Source organism: Lonchura striata, chromosome 4 (assembly GCF_050655825.1).
Source record: "Lonchura striata isolate lonStrDom1 chromosome 4, ASM5065582v1, whole genome shotgun sequence".
Taxonomy (NCBI): domain Eukaryota; kingdom Metazoa; phylum Chordata; class Aves; order Passeriformes; family Estrildidae; genus Lonchura; species Lonchura striata.
The window spans coordinates 67,111,241-67,129,678 of record NC_140706.1 but is presented as its reverse complement, the minus strand read 5'-3'; the positions used below and the strand labels follow the sequence as shown (position 1 = coordinate 67,129,678).

The following is an 18,438-nucleotide window of genomic DNA, read 5'->3' as shown; positions in this document are numbered from 1 at the left end:
AAAAGTTCTTTTAGTAAAACTGTGCTTCACTAAATTCCTGTCTGCTCCTTCTGCTTTACCTGCTCACCTGCAGCACCAGGTCTGATCCATGGATGCATCATTCAGCACTGTAGGAATAGCTCAGTGTTCAGCTTTTGCTTTCTGTTTATTGTCAATAAATCCACATCATTTAGCACAGACCACTAGTATGGTTGAGCACACCTCAAACTGGCATTAACTACTTGGAGTCTTTCTGCAGAAAACAGCATGAAATACAATTTGCTGGTGTGTAATGTGAAAATTACTGGCAAGACTTTACGCATGAGAAAGCATTTGGAAAAATTAAAAGCCTATTGATTGTCATAATGGCATTCTGTACAAATACTCTGGATTACAGAGTTACAAAATCATGCTCCACTGAAGCAAGTGGATGCAGAAAATTGGGAAAACATGGTTAACACCTGAGACAAGTCATGTTCCTGCCAGCTGTGGCATGTCTCTTGCATCATGAACGCCAGCAAATGCCTCCACGTATTTGTTTATTTATCCTTCTCTCTGTTTATTTATGAAATGCTTAAATGTGTCTGTTCTATGTTGTACAGGCATCACAAAATATTTACCTTTATTTTGATATGTTACATTGTTTATTGGAGCAGGTGTCATGGAATAATAACATTAAGTGTCATAGATGGTGTACCTAATATTTTTTTCCCTACAGAAACACCTATGGTAGTTCAAATGTTACCTTCATTCCATGTATTGACTTTGCAAGTGCAGAAGAAAGATATGCATTTTTAGACCAAAATTAGACTGTGTGGTAATACACAGTAAAGTACTTTCTCCCACGGAAGTTGTGGCAAATTTTAAGTTAAACAATGATTATTATGTTTCCATTGAAGAAAGTGCAGTGGGATAAATCTCTCTTAGCAACCTTCATTGTAACTCTACTTGGGGGGGGGGTGGGGTGGAACCAACAATCAAACAAGCAAGTGGCCTGGAGTACAGCATGAACAGAACTGTATGTCCTTAGGACATACAATAAGAGGCTGAAGCTGTCATAAACACTCTTTATTTCCCTAAGGTAAGGATATGTGTCTTTGCAAGTCTCATTGGAATCAGGATTTATTGATCTGGAATCTCTTAGAAACACCTGTGAGGTTCAGTGTATTATTTTCTTATAAAAATTTTTTTATTTTTGAGAATGAAATGCCTATCAAGCTTATAAAACAGTCAAAATGTTATTGATTTTCTGCCAGGAAGGTTATGTTTAAACTTACCTAGGGAAAAGAAATGCCTTACCAGGGTAAGGCATTCTGCTTTTTTTTTTTTTTTTTTTTTTAAGTCATTCCTCTTGACTAGTCCTCATGCAGTCAGGCTTAATTTCATTCATAAGGAAGGAAAAAATGGAACCTGTGCTTGATGTTGTATTGGTGACTAGGCAATCTCTAAAAGACGAACAGGCTTGGTTGGGATTTTTTTTTTTGGATGGGGGGGGGGTTTGTTTGTTTTTGCTTCCCAGGAGGGGAGAGAATAAGAACAAATTTTAGTCTCTTAAAAACAAAAAGAAAAGGCAAGAAACTGATTAGTCCTTATGATTTCAATAATGTTTGACTTGCTGCATTGTGACAACAGTGTTTGATTTTTCTATTTGCTTTCCTCCTCTTTGAATGCAAGGCTGGGATCTGTTGTTTCTGATTAAATGTGTGCTGAGCCGTGTTAGAAAACTGCACTCCCTGCACCTCCATTCCTTGTGCTCTCAGTTGCCCAATGTGGAAGTTGTGGCTCTATGGGGATTTACTATTTCCTCTTAGGATCACCTGTGCTGTGGCTTAAATAAAAGTTTGTTTCTTCAGCTGTCTGACTTCAGAGTTTATCTGACTCAGGCTGACCCCTCAGTTTTATAATGAGCTAGTTTATTTGCTTGTGCAAATTGGGCTTTCTTAGACAGAAATATAACAGACTGTAAAGAGGCCAATCTTTTGATCATTTCACCTCTGGAAGGGGGAAGGCTACAATGCCTTTCTGCACTCACTGGGCACTCCCTGGGTTGTTAATAACATTAAGTTACTGTTCCTGAACACTCTGTGGTTGGATTTTTTTTTTTTCCAAACCATATTACAAAAGTCTGGTGTGCAGAAAAATGTTGTTTCTTCTGTCTATGCTAGGAATATTGATAGGGTTTAGAATCTAATTACTTCTCTATTTGCAGGAAATACAGAGCCTTTGCTTAGCAACCAGTCTGCCTGTTTCCAATTCTTTTTTTAAGAATATCTTTGTGCTGCACCTATAGCCGTGCACACAGGGAGGCATGAGACATAATGCTGGAAGAAAAGGAGGCGTGAACACTTAGTGAAAATGGTGCCAGTTTTTCCTCGACGGGCCTTGAGCCTCCAATGCAGCCCAACAAAGCTGAGAGTGATGCGTCAAAATATCTTTTAATAAACAACGTAGGCAGTAGGAAATAATACTGGTCAGGGCTTGTTTTTCTGGCTCAGGGCCTCATTCCAACCTGTTGCAACCAGCTATTGAACGTCTATGGGGACACCCCCACACAAGAGGCCCCATGGAGGAAAGGAACTTTTACATTTCTGTTTGACTGGGATCCTTGCCAGTGGCTAAGTTCAAAGTGCAGTTTCCAGTAATTTGCTGTTACTACTCCACGTATTTGATAGGCCAGGACAGAAGCATGCAACCCGAAGTAATATTTCCTGATTTCTGACATTTCTCAAGATATGAATGAAGGTTGCTGAGGCACTAAAACTCAGAAGGGTTTTCCTGACTCTAACACCTTAGATGCTTTCCTTTTCTCCTCTTGTGCAGCCCTGTTCCCTCCCCCCATCTCCTCCCTTTGCTCACATTCCCTGCTGTTGTCAGTTCCGTATTTGGATGACATTCATATTGATTGTTTCCCTATGCAAACACTGTGTGGCTGGTCTGATGCAACCAGAAGAATCCTATTGATTTACTGAGTGTGAGGGTTATTTAGATTGATATCCTTCTGGAGTAGTGATAACGCTTTCATCTCACCTCAGAATTATGGTTAACCTTTCCATTTTGGGGGAAGGGCATGGAAATGAATTTCCTTTGCCCTGTTAACTGTGGTAAGAGGGAGGTAAGCACAGGGAGAAGCCAGTGGAATAATTACTCTTCTCTCCAGCATATGCAGTTGTAGGCCATGTGTATGCCATTGTGGTTATGGAAGAAGCATCCTCTGTAATTAAGATTATATAAGCATTCCCATTGTAATCCTTTGTTTTCAGCTCTCCAAAACTTGCCTCTTTTGGGCTGATGTTTTTCTGGCTTGTTCTTTGCCATGTCACAACTTAATTATTTATTTTCCAAGCAAAGATGCAAATGTTGGAGAGAGCTGAGGAAATTGACTTTTCTTGCCCATTTGAAAACAGCTTTTGACTTTTTTGAAAATTAGATCCAGAGTCCAAATGAGCTTTAGGTTGAAAGGATGACTGTTGATGCTATATTAATTACTGAATAATCCACGTTTGTGCAATAGGTAATGCAGATGAGCTGTGTAAGGGTTGGGAGGATGGGCTTCAATGCTTAAAATCCTAATTCTCTTTTTCTTTTACAGCTTAAGTGTTTAGACTTCCTAAGTCTGCAAGGGTGTGAGGGTCCTAGTACAGCTACCCACAAAAGCAGAGTGGTAGGAAATTTAAAGGTGCAGAGTTCAGTTCTATCTGCCCCCCTGCAGCAAAGTCAGTGCTCACAGGAACAAAAGCTGGGTGTTGAAATTCTGTGTGCTGGCTTTGCTTCACTTTTCAGCTGAAACTGTCATCTCAATTCTGTTTTAAAAACCAAATAAAATTCCTTTGACTAGTACATAGCTTGAGTTTTCAAATAAATAAGCAAGCAAATACCTTTTCTTCCAGGGAGCACTGACAGGTGTTCACACAATCCAAGCACTCATGAGGTTTTAATCATTAAACTAAACAGTTCCTTGAAAGCAGAGGAATTTGGAGCTAATTCTGATCCTTATACTTGTGCTGATCACATCCACTCCCGTGTGTCCATGCAGTGACATCCATGGGCCTTCCTAAGCAGCAAGTAGAAGGAAATAGTGAGCACATACTTTTGAGCTGAACGTTTCAAGCACTGTAATTGGAACTTCATTATTCATGATTAGCGCCTTTTTTTCCAGTGCTTAGTCCAAAATCCTCTGGGGAGGCATGGGAGAAAGCACGGAGTAGCAAATAATCACAAGATGCTCTGTGGTGGGAGCTGATCTGCCCACGAGCACCATGCATTGCTGGTACCAGGGCGTGTGTTGTGGCCGGCAGCTGTGCTCCCTTGCCAGATGCTCAGCCCACTTCTGTAACCAGCTGCAGGTCCCTAGCCTCCCTCTCTGTGGAGTTTTAGCCAGAAAGATGTGAAAGGGAGAATGCTGCAACCTCATCCATGTGTTGGGGGTTTTGTTTTATTAATTATTTTTGTATTAATTTTGTACAAGAATAACTCACTGACGTATGGCTGCATAAGTTTGTTAAGCCCACAGTCTCCTGTGGGTGACAAAGCCTCTGGCTGTGTTACAAGTGCTCTGAACTAATGAAAGAATGTTGGGTTGCATCATGAGACCAAACAGCAGGTAAACAAAGGGAACATGCTGTGTTCAAATGAAATAACTCCTCGTAAACCTGGAGGATTGCAGTGAACTTTGTTGCTTAGTGGTTTCTTGGCCAGGAGAAGCACAGAGATGTTACAGTGAATAACACTAAAGGGTTACTACCCTGAAACTGCATTCTAACTCTGTTAAGGAAGATGCAGGGCTCACTATATCCCACAGGAAGTTTTCTATGTGGTCCCTTGTGTCTTCACTGTTGATATGTGAAACCAGAATAAAATTCTAGAGGCTGTGTTAGGTTTCCATAATATTTGCTTGAATGTGAATTGTACCGAGGGAGTTGGGTTTTGAGATCATCTGTGCAAAATAAGAAGTCGTGAGGAAAGGAACGTGTCCTGTTGTTCACTGTAACAATAAACATGGAAAATGATTCAGTGATCTGTGAAGCTCAGTGAAATTTATGGGAACACAGCAGCTGTCACACTAGATTAGATCAAAGATTACTGTGAGCAAGTATCCTGCCTCCAGCAGAGGCTGGTGAGAGTGGGATGGGGAAAGAGCCTCAGAAAATAGATATATATTTGGAATTATCTTTCCCTGCTCTATCTTTTCAGCTTCTTAGAGTTATGTAGCAGCTTCTGAGACTGACATGTGCTTGGTAGCTTCTCCTGGATGTGTTCATTGTTCATTCCTCTGATCTCATTTGAACCTGTGTGCTGCTTTGCTTTGCCTCGACCAGTCCCTGTGGGCACTGAGTTCCACACTGTAATTGTTTTATGAAAAAGCATTTCCTTTTGTTTCTAAATTGCTGCCAGTTTAAAACAGGCTTCCCAACTTCCTTTATTACATACAGTAAATAATTCCCTTTTTTACCACATCATTCCATTTCATTATTTTTCAGATGTTGACTCTGTCCCCTCTTAGCCAGCTGGCATGTTCTAATTTATTTAGTTTCTTCTTGTCTGGAATTTGTCCTTTACTTGTTACTTTCCATGGTGCCTTTTCCCCTAATCTTTCTTGGTTCTTCTGGGTGCTGTGAGATGGTGTGGAGGTGAATGCAGCACTGTAATCAAAGGGCCCTAATGAGTAACCTCATGAGGGTGCTTGGATGAGCAAAATGCCTGTGGACTTGAGCCAAAGGTTGCACTGATTAGCCTGGGAAGACCGGTGCTGTCAGGCTTTGTCTGTGTGGTGTCAGAACAAGATAAAGGTGTACAAGTGCTCCTTGTTACCTGCCTTAAGCTCATCATCTCCCTTCTGAAGTTACAGCTGTGATGCCAAGGCTTTGGGTGAGCCATACTTCAGGCTCCAGGACCTGAAACAGCGGGTGCCAAAAGAAGATTATACTGGCTGTGGTGGGGTGATGAAGGTTTGTGTCATGCTGTAGAATGAGAGGAGAAGTTCCTAATGTGCTCAACAAAAAAATTATTGCACCCTCCCCAAACCCTGCAATCCATAAATGGGTAGTTTTTTTGGGTTTTTCCATGATCCCTCTGGATATTTGCATACATGGATATTTGCCCTTTAAAAGTGATTTTGTAGTGGAAAGTGGGGATGCGTTTGAGGCTCCTCTCAGATCTTGGCCTCATGGGGCACTGCAAGCCTTGACAATTCAGTAACAGCCCTTTGCACAAGCCTTGCAGCACAGCAAAAATTCAAATGGCTCCTTTTGTGGTGAGGTTACAAGTCAATAACTTGAGCTCGGATTGTGTCCATATCCGGTGAGGAGTGAGGATTACATCCCCGCCCCTCCTTCTCCTCGCAGTCCTGCCTAACAAATCCAGACCCATTCTCCGCAGGGAGCCCAGGCGAAAGGAAGGGAGTGTCGTCCCCTTGGGAGCTGTTACTGCATCCGCTCCCCCCGGAAAGAGGAGGGAGGAATTCCGACAATTCCTTGCCAAGCTGTTCCAAGGGTAGAGCGCTTACACCCCACCAGCTAATCAGGGCTGTTCCTTAAGGCTTTATTTTAGCATCTGGACTTCAATAACTTTTTTTAAGCCTAGTTTTGTACTGAGGATTACTGTGAATTTAGATCTAAACCATTGCTTGAGTTGCACATCCAAAATAAGCATTGTTAACAAAAGCCAAGTGCCTTATGCATTTTATTCAATGCTAAGAGCAGCTTGACTGCTAATATTTCATGTGCTGGAAGAAAGGGAGCCATAGTGTTTTGAGCTAATTCTGGGATTTTGGAGCACATCCTGCATGGCAAACTGTAATGCCCGTGGTTGTGCCAGTGGTGATCAGTTTGAGGCCAGTGAGATGCGGGTGCAGAGAGATACAGGATGGAATCCTTATAAGAAGGCAAACGAGCCCTTTGCTTTGTTTGTTTAATATTGCACTATTAGTTTTTTGAAGTGCCTTTATGTATAATGTCTGCCCATGTTACCTTTTAAAATTTTTTCCAGGTCTGCTACCATTCAAATAAATCATCTATCTGAGTAAGAATTTGTCCTGCCTCCTCCTAAGGCATGTAGGCTTAATCCTTTTGCTGCCTAAATCACAGTCATGGTGTTAGGAAGGTTTAAACAAAACTCTGCTGTATTATATCCCAGCAGTTACCTGGGAGAAATGCGTGGAGAAGTGGGGAGAAAGGTGAGAAAGGGGAGGAGATCACTTACCTCTCTTCTCTTGCTGTGCCTGAATGTCTGCACAGAGGAGCATTGAGTTTTTCCCTTTGCAGGAATCCATGAGCACAGCTGGGTAGATGCAAGCAGGGCTGAACTAGCCCGGAAGGGGATTGCTTTGTGTGACACAGTCGTGTGTCTCTCCAGCTCCGGCCGGGTGTTCTGGCTTTGCACAGCAGATAGCTACATAAACAGATGGAAAGCTCAGTTTTCCTTGCATTGCTTTTGCCCTTTTTGCTCTAGATTTCACAAGGAATGTCATTTTTTTGTGTGTTGAACCAAAGGATTCCTAAGTGAAGGAGCAGATTTATTTGTTCCGCAGAATGCATGTGGGTGAAAAATGCAGAGCGCTTGGTATAGCCTGATTCAGAGCTGTGTGGTTCATGGGTGTAGCAACAGCTTCCACTTGCATGGGTGCATGTATTTTGGCAAATACAGGGCTCCAGAAAGAAATGGAGCAACTCTTCCAGTGTGTTGGAAGACAAGGTCCAGATAAATACTGTTAGTAGCCAGCTGGGAGGGCAATTCATGACCGGGGGAGAGTATCCGTTCCAGGTGCCGGATCTGAATACTTGGGACAGCACTGACCTTGGGCATGCTGACTTTTACAGTAGAGTAATTAACAGAATGGGATATGCAGATAAAGGGAAGCTAACTTAGTGATATCTGGCTGTAATCCTTTTGTCACAACCCCCTTTATTGTCTAACGTGCAAAGGTGTGGACATCAAAGTATAGGTGCAAAAGGATTCTGAATTGCCTTTCTCATTTGTTTACCCTTCTAGGGAGAAAATGGTGCTGATGAATGTAGAGATCTCTAGAGCAGTAAGATCATAATTTGATTGTGTGTATAATGTGATGCATTGTTGTTGATTGAAAGGTAGAAAAATGGCTGTCAGGAATCAAAGCTTTTGATTGTAAATTACTATTCTCAAAGCTTTTAATTGTAGATTAGGATTCTAGGTGTAAGTTCTGCTAGGTCTTGATTAGATTTGCTGTCTCCCCCCCTCAGCACCCTGGGATATTGATTAGTTCACAATTCCAAGCTGTTGCTAATAATGGAATGAATCTATTAGCTATATGGTTCTGCTAAAATTATTTGCAATAAAAGGATTGTTTAGAATCATATTTGCATGGTAATGGACAGGCCTTGGCTGTTAAGGGGGGATGAACAGACCAGATTGAAGGGTTGCTTACAGCGCCAGAAACATGGGGTGGTGTGGGCTTACAGTTTGTTCTTTTGGAGATTGTTGTACTGTTCATAGTGAAGCATTAGGGAAGCTAAAGAGATAATACAGTGATCTGGTGTCTAAGACACTGACTGTGTGGAGGGGGACACCAGCTCCTTGCTTCAGTGAACATTTGGAATATTAATTTCTCACCTCATCTTTCGTCTCTTGTCCTGCTGTATGCACTTTTCTTCCACTATCACCAGTCTTCGGGGATATGGAAACTGTAGGAAAACAGCTGTTGGCTATGTTGGGGATGCCTGCTTTCCCTATCTGCTGCCAAGAAGTCTTTTTGAAAGATTTCTTGGGCTAGATCTTATCTTGTGATCACAGCCAGTGTGTTTTCTTGGAGCAAGGCTTGCAAGTGTAGTAGGCAGAAGAAAAGTTAGCCTGAAAATCCCATCAAAAAAAAAAAAAAAAAAAAAAAAAAAAAAAAGGAGCTGAGAAAAGCAGTGTCCTAGGAATCAAATTCTGAATTTATCTGCTGATGAAAATCTAAGAGCCTTGCAGGATTAGGATTAGCTAGGTCAGGGTGTGAAAGCAGATGGTGCTACCAGAGGAAGATGCCCAAATCCATCATTTGGATTTAACTTTGTAGGTTAACTCCTAGAAAGATGTAATGTGCTAACCACACAGTTAAGCTCAGAGCATCCCTTTCCTATTTCCCTTGGCAGCCAGTTTGTTTAACTGTACATCATGCCAGCAATGAAAAAACTGAAACAAATCAAAGCTGACTCTCTCACCTGCTGCATTGTGGAGCATCACCGTGGGAAGCTCACACTTTGCCACATGCTGTGGGATGTGATACAGCACAGCCTGACCTACCCAGGCTGTGTCAGCCACAGGAAGTCTGAAAATATGATTTCCTGAAAAACAAGTGAAAGGAGGGGAAGTGCGCAGTTTATGTTTTGAGGATGGCATTATTGGAAACTCCATGAGCTCTTCTGTCAAAATACCTACGAAGTAACTATTTAGTCATAGGAATAGTTGCCATTTATTTACAAGGCATCTGTGTGTGAACTAGGAAAAATCCTTTAACATCTATCAGAGCTCACAGAGATGAGTAATTCTGTGGAAACAGTGTGCGTGTCAGACGTGACTGATCGCTTGTTGCCCTGTATTCTGTCCTTTGTTTTTGAGTAAGACTCCAGTGTATGTGCTAACAGTGATTCAGTATGAACCAGGGGGTGTCTGGTAGAATCTGCTTGTTTCTTTCATTTCAACAGAAGATGCAAGATTTTCTTACAGAGAATTTTCTTGACAGAATCAAATTGTGAGGCAGTTTCTCAGTTGGTGTCAGCTGGTAAGCATTGGTTTGCATCAGGCTAGGACCTGATCTCTCTACTTATAGGACTGTCCTAAAAGTGCATTTCCCAAAATGCAAAAGCAGTTATTGGTGAAACCACACTGTGCCATTGCAGGGGTGGTTATGATTGTTATGTTACCTGGATCTCATAACTCTGTGTGTAAACAGAAAGCTCCTGGTTTCAGCACCTGTGGTCTAAGGTAGGAGTGGGATCTAGGAACTGGAGTCAAACTTGGGGCCTCTCTCTTTAAGCTCCATATGTTAACTTTAATTACTTTTCTATGTGATTTCCTTGAAATGTTTCATGGTTTTCCCAGTGCTTTAATACTGAATCTCTTATTTCCTGGACAAGTCCCTGAGCAACTTGATCTAACTGGACCTGCTCAGAGCTGGGAGTTGGAATAGATGATCTCCCAGGAGTCCTTTCAAATGTAAACTATACTGTGAAAAGTAAAAGATGCTTTTGGGACTGATAGATGAGGTATAACAGAGCAAGCTGTGGAGCTGGGGAAGCCACAAGCACTCAATTTTACCCAAAGATATGAAGCTCTGTTATTTTCCTGTATTTGTTGTTTCCATCTTCTTCCAGTAAATGCAATTACCATCAAGCAGGATTTTTTCACAAGGGGCTGGCTAGGAAATTATCTGCAGAGGGCTGGAGATAGAATTTCTAGCTGGCAAATTGTGTTAAGTTGGCCTTTCCTAACACCAGTTCCAATTAAATGGATGTAACTTCTGTAGCTGAGTGCATTTAGTTTAAGTACAGGCAGAAAGCAAATCTTTGGCATGCAAAATGACACACATCTGCAGAGAGCTTTAGCATGAACTGATGCAACTTTTCTGAGCAAAGAAACATCTGGAGATGCCAGCAATAAGAAATCAGAGTAGAAACTTATTTTTTAAGCAGACGGAAGGGACAGGGAAGATTAAATACATCAGATACCTTGTTCCCATGGAAGAGAGTGGGAGAGCAAGGAACCACAGCAGACATCACCTGCCCGATGGGTTTCTGCAGGGATTTCAATCCTGCCAGGCCCCCAGTACTCCTGCATGACTGGAGGGAAAGAAGGCAGAGAGTGCAGTCCTGTCTGCAGTGAGAGAATTTGACTTGTTCCTCCTCTGGCCAAGTAGCTGCAGCCTACAAGGCAGTTGTGGGGCAGCCTTGTGCCCAGTTCTTCCCTGGATTTACACGGTTGGGAATTGGTCAGCCAATTGTAGAATTGTGGTTTTTTCTGTGTCTCTATTAAATCTCTTTGCTTGGAACTCTCTACTAACACAAGTGGCTTATGTTGGGCATGTAATTTTTGGTCCTTCAGTGTTGTGCATGGTTTATGCACAGGGATTATTTCAGTGCTTTGTGAAATCAGTGTTATGGACACATGAAATGGTGAATTTTTATAAAAATGGGTGCAGGATAAATTTATTAATTCAGCAAGCAAGGATTGCTGACATAATATAAGCACTCTTGTGTGCTCATGAATTATTCTGCATAATTGTGCTAGAAGTGTGTCTGTGCCTAAAGGAATGCAGATGATAACAGAAGGATAGATATGCAAGGAAAGCTGTTTAATTCCTGAACTACCAAGCTTCTGAAGTAAATGTGTGGCATCTCTTTGTTTCACCATTCACTTGTGGCATAAATATCACGACTGCTACATTGCTGTTCACCAAAATGTCCAGATCCTACTTTATGCTTTGGACAAAGGCCTTGTGGAAGCACAGTATTTAAACTTTTTACCTGCAGAAAAGCTTCCTGTTCAGGCTTTGTCAACAGATGCATGAAGCGCAAGAATTACTGTTGACAGTGAACACTTTATTATGGGGCAAAAGATCCTCTTAAGAATGTAAGGTCATCAGTCTGTGAGGGAAGAATTTCTTATGCACATCAACACACAAATGCTTGATGCCTAATCCTTTAATATGATTTTTATGGATTGATTTCAACAGGAATGCAAGGACAAATCTTCAGTAGCTGAACAACCTTCTAGCAACTAGCTGGCTTTGTTGGAATCCATGCTCAAACATATTATCCCATTCTAGTTGCTTTTTAATATTGTGATTGCCAGGGCCCAGTCCTTTAGCTTATCTTACAGTTTTGAGAGTCTCCTTACTGAAGCAAACTCCTATTGACCTTTTTTGAGTATTTTGCTAAACCAAGTATTCCTGTTTGTAGGGGGCTGTCTTAGGCCAGGCTATAAGAAGATGTGGATGACTGTCACATGGGTTAGTCTGAACTGACAATGGGTTTGTCAGTCATGGAAAGCTACTCCTGATTCAGAAGATCATTTCCATTTAATGTGTGCTTTCAGCCTGACTAGGTGACTTCCCTTGCATGGCAAATATCAATTGGCTTGAGAGTAAACTCTTGGCCCTTCAGTAATTTCTTTGTGAGACTCTGTCCTCAATGTCTCTGGAGCTCTGGCTTGTTATCCTGAGACTTGCTTAGCCCTTTCCTTCCAAAAACAACCTAGTAGCTGTAAGTCTGTTCTCTAAGCTGTCACTACTTTTCTGTTCTGTTTTAAAATATCTTTCTGCTGTATCTAATTTTTATGTGGAACAGAGCCCTTCTCTAAACTGTCCTGTAGTTTGTAGTGAGCTCAGGAAGAAGAGGCATCTGAAAAGTACTAAAACCATCATGTTTCAAACCCAGCAGTTGTCAGAAATAAAGATACATTTTGTTTTAAGTGATGGCTAAACTTTTTCCAGCTGCTGCTCTTGTTAAAGAATTTAAATCTGGGAGGAAGTGAAGGCTTTTCACTGTACTACTCCTCCACCTGAGGTACTGCTTTAGTTCACTGCACTCGAGATATTCACTAATCTTTCTGAGCAGAGGAGCTGGACATAGGTTTGTTTAGTTTAGTGTGCAGGTTGTGCCTGATCCACCCTGTTTCCTGTGATCTGTGTATTCAAGGACAGTGAACCCCTTTGACTGAGCCTGATTACTTGACCCAGGAGGTCTTCCCAGTTCCTGGACTAGGTGTGCGTGCCAGACATACCCTGAATCTGTGTCAGGGTGAGCTTGTGGGCTCAAATTGGCTTCCACTTTACCCTTATTTCTCCTTAGAGGCAATCCAGGTGAATAGACTGGATGTGAGCTTTAACACACACTGACAGGTCCCAGATCTGGATGGTTTGAGGGCAAAGTGGGAATGTCAAGACTGGAAAGCACGCCAGGCTATCTCCAGTAGGGATCTGGGCAAGACCTTGGAAGACCTGTTGCCTACAAAATATCTGGAGAGATTTCATCTGCTTAATTTCTCATGTTTCTTGAATTTGTTTCATTACAAACCTCCTGGTCATTCAACATAATGTTGCAAAGACTGTGACCTGGATTCTTCATGGTATCCATGGAAGATGTGGGCAATTCCTAGCAGCTATTTCAGTAGCTCAAAATCAGGCAGCTTTCTTTACAGGGGCATCTTTACTACTGTAAATCCTGAACATTACCTACCTTCTGCTAGTGCCTGGGGCTTTGCTGTCTTTGCTGATACTGCATTTCTGGCACTGAAGACCTGTGCCCAAAATTAAGATAAGCATATTCAGTTTGCTGATTGTTTCTCCAGAAAATGCTTATGCTGAATTAATGTCCCACTGTCTGTTTGAAAATCTGAATTTTATATAAAAATTACTCCAGGTTTCTTATTTCCTTCTGTTGGTGACTGTATTTAATGATACGGGGAAAACATAGAAAATAAGCTTGGCTTTTTTTAACTTGGATTTTTAAAAAATGCACAGGTAATCAGAAATAAAAAATTAAGACTCATAAGTAAGTATATGCAGTACTATGAATTAAATGGCTTAAAAGGTCAATTTACTGTGAGGGTAGTGAAGCACTGGCACAGGTTTCCCAGAGAAGCTGTGGCTGCCCCATCCTTAGCAGTGTCCAAGGCCAGTCTGGATGGGGTTTGGAGCAACCTGGGATAGTGAAGTTGCCCCTGTACTACCTCACAGAGGGGTTGGAATGAAATGACCTTTAAGGCCACTTCCAACCCAAATTGTTCTGTGATTTTATACTCAGCTTCCCTTACACTTATATGTGACCTAGGCCTGTGCTAGAAGTATTTTTATTCTGTAATCTGTGGGCAGAAAATAACACTAGTAAAGCTTTCAGGTCACCTCTTTTTAGTAGCAGCTGCCTCAATCCAAGGCCTTGAGTGCCTTTCCTGCAAGGAAAGGGTTATCTCTCCTCTCAAATGTGAGAGCACACCCTGCTCTAGCCTGCAGGCACACAGATAATAATAACATGGAAGGATGGCAGCCTGTGCTCTGGAACGGTTTATGAGGAGGAAGTCTGCAATTACATATTTCTGGGCAAACATTAACCAAGGCTGAAGCCTAGCTTCGAAGAAAAACAACAGGCTGGAACCTCCAGTAATATAGCTGTTATGTGGACTGGAAAGAGCAGTCTTGCATTCATGGAGCATTAGAAGCTAAGTAAGAATAGCACGACAGCAAAGCAGAAGGCTTGATAATATTAGCACATCCTGTTGTGTGCCTGCAGAAAGTGTCTCTGCCTCGGCCCAGCCCTCCAGTGATATTGGAAAGACCAAGGAGATTTTTTATTTTAAGTACTCCCTAGCTCTCTTAAAACAGACCTAAGCCAAAGTAATGGGACTATTGTTTGCAGTGCTCATGGCCTAATCCATTTATATCGGTGGTTTCAGAGCTTGCCACCACACACTGAAGTTTCCCCTTTAAAAAACAAGTTACTTTGGGCATCTCTCAATCACTGCGGTTACCACGCTAGAAACAATTGCCATTCTGTGCTGTGGTTTTGTAAAGCAGCAGTCTTATTTAGAGCTTTGTGTGCTAAACTCGGGTATGCCCATTCTATTATGGACTCTCTGTACCTAAAAATGGAATTGTTACACTAAAATTAAGGAGACAGCCAAATGATACATACTTCCTCTGCTTTGTTTTTTCTGACAGACCACAATTGCTGCAGCGAAGCTGTCCAGTCATTACTGTAAACTCTGGGGAAAAGGAGTGACAGAATTTAGACCTGTATGGAAGAGGAGCGTTAGTCTAAAGAGACACTTGCTGTGGCAAGCATAATATGTAGATTCCAAAGTTAAGCACTTTGGAAAAAGTCCAAAAGATGAAGATACATACATTACTGCTGCTGGGGGGAAGGAAGGGAATCTTAAATGTCTCCATAGAGAATATTTACCTGGCTTTTCTTACTTTCCTTTTTTTAAAGGGCAAGACAGCTGTGGCTGAGAAGCTTTACATTTGGAATTAGGCTATTTGGTTCAGGTTTAATGGTAAAAGTTAGTTTATTCTGTTGTTAGCTCGACTAAAATAAGAAAATAGGTTTACTGTCCTAACATCCTTCACTGCTAGAGCAGGGACTTACCTGCCCACTTCTGTTAGTGACCTGAAATCACTAACATCCAAAGCCCTTAAGGAAACTAAAATGAAGTTACTGGTTCAACTGGCTTCACTGGGGACAGTTGTTCCTGCCCCAGTGCTGTCCTCACAATTAGCAGTGATTAACAGTCCTGCTGCAACCAATACTCCATTGGCGAGACTGGAATGGAAAATGCAGCCTTGGGGACTATATGAGGTCTCTCACAACAACAAATTGTCTTCAAAAAGCAGCTGATCCCACTTTGCCTTGTTCTGATAATGGAAAACTGTGTTATTTGGTTTTGTCTTTTCCCTTCTCTTCTGTGCCTAATACTGCATGCTTTTTAATGCCAAACCAGCTTTTAAAGGCACCCCCTCCATCCCCAAGTGTTTTAGCAGGTTAATCTTCTGGAATATTTTAACAAAGCACAAACTGTGACATTCAGTCACAGAGTGATTTCCACCATGTTTATGCTTGCTTTTTGAAAACCCAGAATATTTCTAGATAAGTGCCAGTAGATTATTTTAGGTACACCAGAAGAGATCTGTTTTTGGCATTTTGGAAAGGTCCCAGTTCAGAGGGATAGAAGGAACTGGCCTGCTCTGATGAGTATGGCTGGATTGGATCATAATTAAGGAATAAAGAATTCTGACTCCTAAATTGGTATCCTTCAGAATATTTTAATCTAACCCGAAGAAAACTATGTCTGTGTATAAATAAGGAAGATGATTAATGGGATAATGGGAGGGAACAGTTTCACTTCTTGTAAAAGGAGTGCAAAATAAACTTGACAAAAAACTGCTTTTTTAGTTTGTTTTGGGGATGGACAAATCACAGATAGCTTAAAGAGCTGCATGGGTCCTTGGCCTGTCCCTTGATAGTTTACTACATCTTTCAAACCATGGTTTTGGAGGCTGAACATGGATTTAGGTTAATCTTTCAGTGTGGCATCTGTATAAGCTTTTATATGTTGGTGGCATTATCTCCTGAATGGTAGTAAACTTGGTTCCTGCTTGTCTTCTAGTGATGTGTCCTTCTTCTTTTGGGAAACTTAACACATATCAGTGAACCAGCAAAAGATGAGAATCTAAGCAGAATATTCAAGTCAGATTTTTTTTTTTTTTGCCTGTTGAAGAAGTTACTCATTGCATTGTCATTCATAATCTTCTTTCCGTGTGACAGGATGAGCTCGTCAGATCCCAGGGAGATAAAGCGGAATTTGTCAGCTCCTAGGGGGCCAAAGTAAGCATCCTTCTGACTAACAGTTTTTGAGCACTGTGTCAGGAGTTATGGGAATTTGGAATTACGTGCTGCAGTTGAGTGGCACAGCAAAATATGGTTGTGTAAGTGTGGTTAGTGGTTAATGATTTCTTTTTTTGTCTTTCCTTCTCTGACTTCTGTGCTCCTTGCTCTGTACACAAGAGCAGGAAGGAGGATTTGGATGGAGCAATGCAGCCTCTTCATCTTTTCCTAAGTGAGTCAATATTGTTGCTATTTCTAGAAAGTCATCTTTGGTCTTTTCTAAAGGACCATCAAGAGACGAGAGACAACTTTGACATGGCAGTGTGGAAGGTGGGAATTCTCCAGCACACCAGGAGCTCTGCCCACTGGCTCTTCTGATTGCAAGCATAGTATATATTACATTCTCCCAGAGTGTCATTTTGCCTCTCTGCTGCACCGCTTCAGAGCACGAGCCTCTGCAGCACTGGATGTGGCAGAAAGTCTTGTGTAGGCAGAGCTGTGTTGACAAGTGCCTTGTACCATCTGCTTCCTTCCTCCACAAATCCATCAGCATCCATGCAGCAGCTTGTACTTGCTAAGAGCGCTGCAAGGAGATGTGATTTGGATTTAATCATTAGCAAATGTCCCTTGACTGTTTCTCAGCTGCCCCATCTGAGTTTAATTCCAGGAGAAGGAAACTGATGTATTCCTGCTTTCAGGTGTAATTACTTCAAGACAGATTGACCGTTTAAGCACACACGACACTGCTTAGCTTTAATTAGAGTAAATTGGCAGAATTTATATGACCGGTAGTTTTGGGGACCGTCAGATGCATGAAAGTATATTTTGCATATCACTTCCTGCTGAGGCTGAGCCCAAGGTACTAGCTGAAAGGCTTGTAATTAGGATAAAAACACTTTGTAAATTTAACCCTATCTCCATCAGGAGCAGAGTGGAACTGGCTAGGGAAGGGGGTGGTGCTCCAGAGAGACAAAAACATTTGAAGGAGAATGAGACACAAAAAGTACCTGGAGACTGTGCAATAACACAGACAAGTGTTATTGCCAAACTGGAGTCTTTGTAGACAGGCACAGGTGATTTGTAAGTATGTAAATAAAATTTATAAATCCTAGAGATTTTTTTTTTTCTGGAAGGCTCTTCTAGTATATAGTATAGCCCCAGTGTTGATATAACTGAAACTGAGTAAGAGGTTTGGCTAGATGTTGTGTTACAACAGTTCTTAGTGCACCAATTCAGAGTGCCCTGGAAGAATATTAGCCTTTGCTGGATCCATTCCTGACTTGACCCTCAGCTGCAACAGCACTGCAGGCAATGAGGTTTTAGTACATAAAGAGGTCCCAAATAATTGACTGAGCAGTAAGGGAAGCACTGTTGAGCCCCTTCTGTACTGAGCAACCTGGTGGGAAGGGCCTTTCATTGCTGTGCCTTCCTGGTTGGAGAAGCTCTTTCCACACCAGGAGCAGGGAGCTGCCTTGTGCCAAGCACCTGTTGATGGATGTTTTCAGTGTAGTTTGGATGCAGTTTACAGTCTATCTCTGCCTGGCAGCTGGGGAATCTCCATTTAAAAAAATCATGGAAGATGAAGGGTCTTCAGTTTTCCCAAAGAAGGAATAGCTGACCACAGGTTCAAATTTGATTAAATTATTGGCACAGAGTTTGCTAACTGATCTCTGCTTAATGTTGGGAGCTCTAGCTGATGGTATTTCATAAGAATAGAGTTGGAAACAGGAAGGGTTTTATTCTGGAATAGCCCAAATTTTATTTGTTTCTGTTTTATTGCTTGGCACATAAATGGTGGCTGTATCACCTTGCTGATTTGAAGTTTGGTGAAGAGGCTTAGTGAAAGTGGTATCAAACATCTTCTGTGATGAGGTCCGGATGGAATAGGAATCTTTGCCTGAGGATGTTGCAAATGTGGTGGGTCCAACATACTCTACAATTCTACTTTTTATTATCTGCATAATTTTTCCTGGGCCTGAGACATGTGAAGAAAGTGGAGGGGGAGCTGTGGTCTTTCACGCTTTCCGATATTTAAATTACTGGACAGCTCAGAGTTCTGAGAGGAGTTTTATTTCTATGTCAGCTGCATCTGCCTAGGCACATCTTTGCTTTTATTTGGTGCAAGTGCACC

At 41.7% G+C, this 18,438-nt stretch overlaps 1 long non-coding RNA gene across 17 annotated transcripts in view; it reads left to right on the top strand.

The window, feature by feature from the left end:
- The window catches only part of LOC144246137 (uncharacterized), a 207,838-nt gene that overhangs the window by 8,020 nt on the left and 181,380 nt on the right, over positions 1 to 18,438 (top strand). For 2 of the 17 annotated variants that reach the window (XR_014955235.1, XR_014955232.1), the window contains exon 1: positions 9,924 to 17,387. The exons of 11 other annotated variants lie outside the window; for them this stretch is intronic. This is a non-coding gene — a long non-coding RNA (uncharacterized LOC144246137). 4 more of the 17 variants (XR_014955231.1, XR_014955244.1, XR_014955233.1 and 1 more) reach the window with 4 other exon arrangements.